Genomic DNA, 5547 nt, shown 5'->3' with positions numbered 1-5547 from the left:
GCTACTACAAGCGCTTGGTTGTTAAGGGAAATTGACTCATTGGGTCCTGGCTACGGTGTGTCGAAAAGGACAATCTTGACCAACTCATCGAGAATCGCGAAATGGACCACAATGTGCATGAGATGAAGCCAGACTCCGTGATGCTGAACCGTGTCCTAAACACCAGCTGATCAGACCAGAGTTATCGATATAGTCACACGCCTCCAGTGCAACACAGTTACAGGATGCAGACGTGTTTTACTCAACATGTTACATGTATTTCCTATTCATATATCCAGGGATGTGGTTGTGTACTTATTCAAGTGATGCTGATATAGATCCTGCATTTTGATTATCTGACATATGCTTGTGCAACTTGGAGAATGATGGGTTATGTAACAGAGGGCAAAAGACTATGGGCCCTATTCATCAAAGTATCGCTATTTAGAACTGTTTATGGATTTTTTGCAACAAGTTCTTATTTACACCTTTTCTTGAAATCAGGAGTGATTAATCAAACTTCCATTTTGAAATAGAAAGAGTTCTGAAGCCTTTTCTGTTACAATTTCATGCATACATTAAAATAGGGACAACCTACGGACTGCCTACGAGACGCACAGTCCCAGACAAAGAGAGCAAAGTTGATCCACGAATTGTGGATGAAGGCGAAAAGAAGACGCCCTAAACTAATAGTGAAGCACGCTGATTCTAAGCTACAACGTTGTGGCAACATTGTTATTTGTTTTTATTTATTACCAGACACCCTTATCCAGGGTGTGTTAGCAAGGTGATCCCCTCCCGGTCTCTGGGACGAGCCAGTAGCCTACATTCCCAGGGCCATTTGGACTTTAATTTGCCCCAGCACAAGACTTGTCTGGCTTTCCAGATTTCCCTGCAGCTCCACACACAGGGCACACCCTGCAGCTCGTGAGAATCCGAGATTCGAGAGAGATGGACAGGGTCAATCCCAAATACTCGAGTAAATTACATTTCCACATGCAAACACATATTTCACACTTCATGCTGCTGAGTTCATGGTAATGAGGTCGTACCCTTATGACTGCATTAAAAAAGTGCAAGGCTTACTGTCTACTGTTCTAACATTCACAGATGTGTTTGGTGTTATGGCGCATCATTACTGAAATTACATTGGCTTAAAAAACACAAGCACACTTGTTCCTGATCTGGTAAAAAACAATATTTGTACATACAATAAATATATTAAGCACTTCAATAAATGCTGTCGTGTCTGAAATGGGGCCACAATGTGATTGTGAAGAATGATGCTGCAGTGATACATTCCTATTCCAGTGGTGAATGGCTGTTTTGTGTGATTTTATGTGTCAGGAGCTGTTTGGACCTGAAGGAGTGGAGCTGCTGGTTGGTGGTTTGCTCCTGAAGATGGACCTGGCTTGATGGTCATAATGAGTTTGTTGTGTCCGTCGACCGCATCTGGTGAGTTGGAATATTATTCACAGGGCACACGCTGCAGTTCCTCCTGGTTTGCAATAAATCTGAAACCAGCCCACATGCCTGTGCAGTTTTCTAGGGGAAACCTTGCATGGACCTATGTCTAATTGAAAACAAAGATTTAAGCTCTTCTTTTATTTTACAATTAAACTTAAAAAACACTATTTGTACATACATACAAAATGCATGTAGGATAGACCAAGCAATACACAGGCCTTTCTATTGTAGAATAAGGTACACTTATACATTTCAGATAAAGAAGTTAATTTAAGTATCACCTTATCAAGAATCCTAGAATCTCAATTTCTGCAATAATTGGACGCAGACACCAATTCCAAAGACATAAATTAAATTATTAAAAACAAAGATAAAATGTAGCACTACACTAGTTATACAAAATGGAAAAACTAATTAAAATTCACTCAAGATCAACAAATCAAAGACAACTCACTTCCGTGACCAAATCAAAGACCATGGAATTGCATATGTTAACACACAAATCATTACACAAAATTACAAACACATTGACTACAATACCGGTTAGTAAGACAAAGGTGAGTCTCTCATTATTATGGTTAGTTGGAGCCCAGCTAAGACTGCCCTGTATATACTAACAGATGCTGCTAAGGCTGTGATTAGACAATGTAGGATCTGAATGGGCCAATGGGGGGAGAGATAGAACCAGAGGACTGTGGGAAGTGAAGTTTTTACTTGGCCAGGCTACCAGGTACATAAGAACATAAGAACATAAAGTTTACAAATGAGAGGAGCCCATTCGCCCCATCCTGCTCGTTTGGTGTCCATTAATAACTAAGTGATCCAAGGATCCTATCCATATTTTTATTGCTTCCCCACATTGTTTGGATGGAGAAAGTTACGAGTCCATGTTGACTCCTAGGTCTTTCTCATGCGTTACTTCATCTAGTTCTATTCCTCCCATAGTGTAATTATAGTGGACCTTTTTGTTACCTGCAGGTAAAAGTGGGTTAGTGGACAATGATGTGTTTACTGGGGCTTATGCCAAAAAACCCTTTAATTTTAAACATTATAATGCAGAATTTATAGCTATGTACATTGACAGCATGCAAGTGCCCCTCAAACCTTTTCAACCTGACTTTGAAAATGTCTGCCTGTTCCGCAAATATTACAGTCTAGTTCTCGCTACAGGGAGACATCTAAAGGTCCAGCCGCTGCTAATAAACTGCAATGAATACATCAACAGTTACACTTTGTACACCTTCAACCTAACTCCCGATGTGAGTGTGGGCAGCATTCCTCGGTGGTGAAAACAGGTAATATTTGTGAGAGGGGTGAGCCTGTTTAGCCAAGGAAAGCAGTGCAATGACAGGGCAGTGAGCTTCAAACACAGATCTGGCTCAGTATTTATTTTGTTGCAATATTTTTTCTTGATTGCAGTGAGAGCAGAGAAACCTTTCATCAGATGTAAACTCAAGCAACTTCTCTCAATGACAAGAGGTACACAACAATCACATCATGAACTGCAGCATCAAGTGCCACACCATATGTGTGCAGATGGTTCTTCAGAGTTGGGAAAGCAGAGACATTGCCTGCCTTGATTTTAACACAAAGAGCTGAAGCTTTTTCTTCATAGCAGTGATCTTGTCAGACACATCACATAATTGTTAAAGAGAGCCCCTGCTGTCCCATATTCAGCTCATTCAAAAGTGAGAATATATCAGCCAGGTTGGCTAATTTTACCAGCCACACTGGATCATCAAATAGACTTGCCAAAGGAGATTTCTGGTCATGCAGAAACCTCTGTACCTCGGAGTGCAATTCAAAGAGCCTCATGAGCCTCTGCCCCTTGATAACCATCTCACTTCAGTATGTAGCAAAAGCTGCACATGTTCACTGCCCATTTCATTACAAAGCACACCGAACAAACATGAATTAATTGGTCGGGCTTTGATAAAATTTACTACTTTGAGAAGAGTCTAGTGCAGATTTTAAATCCGCAGGCATTTTCTTGACTGCCAGTGCCTCGCGGTGGAAGCTGCAGTGCGTCCACTTCATATCCAGAGCGACCTTTCTAATCCATGCAACTACACTGCTGTGTCGGCATGTCATCACCATGGCACCGTCTGTACAAACTCCGGCATTTTTTCCAGTCGATGCCATTCTCTTCGATAAATTCATTCAAAAGCAGAAAAATACGGTTGTTCTAAAACCTGCCCGGTGGCACCCAGTGGCACTAGGTGACGTCCGGAGGTCAAAGACAATTACTTTATTTTTAGTTAAGTCCAGTTGGCCACACCAAAACATGATTAAGCCAGGAGAACAGCAGACACGATCAAGGACATATCAAGGCGACTTACAATACAAGTCATCTGTAATGTGTTACTCAGATGACACGGTTCAGTCATTCAGTCCTGTGTTGCTTGAGGATAAAGCTCTCACTGCTCCCATCGTCTTATTCCCCTTTGTCCATCTAGTCCCGTCCCACCCACTTGAGTCACATGACCAACTGATATAGTACACACACACACCAGTATAGTGTTCACTCAATCTGATGTATTATGGCCTATTTGGACTCCAATAATAAAGTGCAAATGTGCCGGAGAGCTGAGACACACAGGGGAGTACACACGGGGGTCAGTGATTCAGCTGTCCTGACTTCAGTGGGAAGGTTGCTCCGTCACTTAGGGGCCAGGGATGAGAAGGAGCGGCTCTGGAGGAAGGGCAGTGGAAAGGAGGCAGAGTTAGTCTGGCGCAGGAAGACCGGAGAGGTCTGGAGGGGATGTACAGAGAGATGAGGGTCTGAAGGTAGAGGCGCAGTTGGGTCCAGACAGCGGTAGGTGAGGGTCAGTGTCTTGAACTGAATGCGTGCCGGGATCGGGAGCCAGTGGAGGGAGCGGAGCAGTGGAGTAGCGTGTGCGAATCGGGGCAGAGAGACACCAGACGAGCTGCAGAGTTCTGGATGAGCTGGAGCGGCGGGTAGTAGTTGCAGGCAGGCGGGAGGAGGGAGTTGCAGTAGTCCAGGAGGGAGAGGAGCAGTGACTGGACGAGCAGCTGAGTCGAGTAGTCAGTGAGGAAGGGGTGGATTCTTGTTATTTTTCTCAGGAAGAATCAGCAGGTCAGCGTGGTGATGTGCTGAGTGTAGGGGAGCGCAGGATTGAGGGTGAATCCTAGGTTCTTGGCGGAAGAAGAGGGAGAGAGTGTCGAGGATTCCAGTGGGACAGAGATGGCAAGATAAGCAGAAGGTGAGGAGCGGGGAGAAAAGAGGAGATCAGATTTGGAGAGGTTGAGCTTGAGGAGTGCATCCAGGCAGAGATAGCAGACAAAAGGAAGAGATGCGAGAAGGGATAAGAGGGACAGAGTGAAAAGACAGGGGGATCTGGGCACCATCTGCATACAAATGGTAGGTGAAACCATGGGATGTGATGAGGGGGCCCAGGAGCGAGTGTAGAGAGAGAACAGGAGGGGGCCCAGGATGAAACATTGGGGTACGCCTGTGAGGAGAGGTTGGGGGGTGGATGAGGAGCCTCGCCATGTCACTTAGTAGGTCCGGTCATTGAGGTAGGAGGAGAACCAGGTGAAAGCAGTTCCAGAGATTCCAAGGTCAGCGAGGCAAGAGAGGAGGATGGAGTGATCAACGGTGTCAACACCGGCACACACACACTGGCACACACACACACACTGGCACACACACACACACTGGCACACACACACATACTGTCACACACACACACACTGGCACACACGGACACTCAGGGAGAACTGAGGGAAGCTGAACTTCGGCACTTCTGTGTATCTGGACACAGGTGTGTAACTCCAGCTCTGAGCATGTATGACTGATGTTTCAATGATCAGTCGCTGAGTGTCGACTGTAAGAAACACTCAATGGTCTTTTCTGCAGTTTCTCCCATGTTAAGAAGTCTCTGCCGTTGCCATGGAGACCTGCCTTTGCGAACAGAGAGCCGGCCTGTGGTTGTCTTGGCTACGGCATCTACAGTAGTGCGGGGTCTTGAGAGCCCCCGCCTGCTCTTCCAGTGAGGCCCCGGCATATTGCAGCCTCTCACAGTGCCTGAGTAAAACAACTTTAAGCCTTGTGTGTGTGTGTGTGTACGTATATTTCGA

The sequence above is a fragment of the Amia ocellicauda genome, chromosome 10, assembly GCF_036373705.1.
Source record: "Amia ocellicauda isolate fAmiCal2 chromosome 10, fAmiCal2.hap1, whole genome shotgun sequence".
NCBI lineage: Eukaryota > Metazoa > Chordata > Actinopteri > Amiiformes > Amiidae > Amia > Amia ocellicauda.
Note: the sequence above shows the minus strand (reverse complement) of the source record.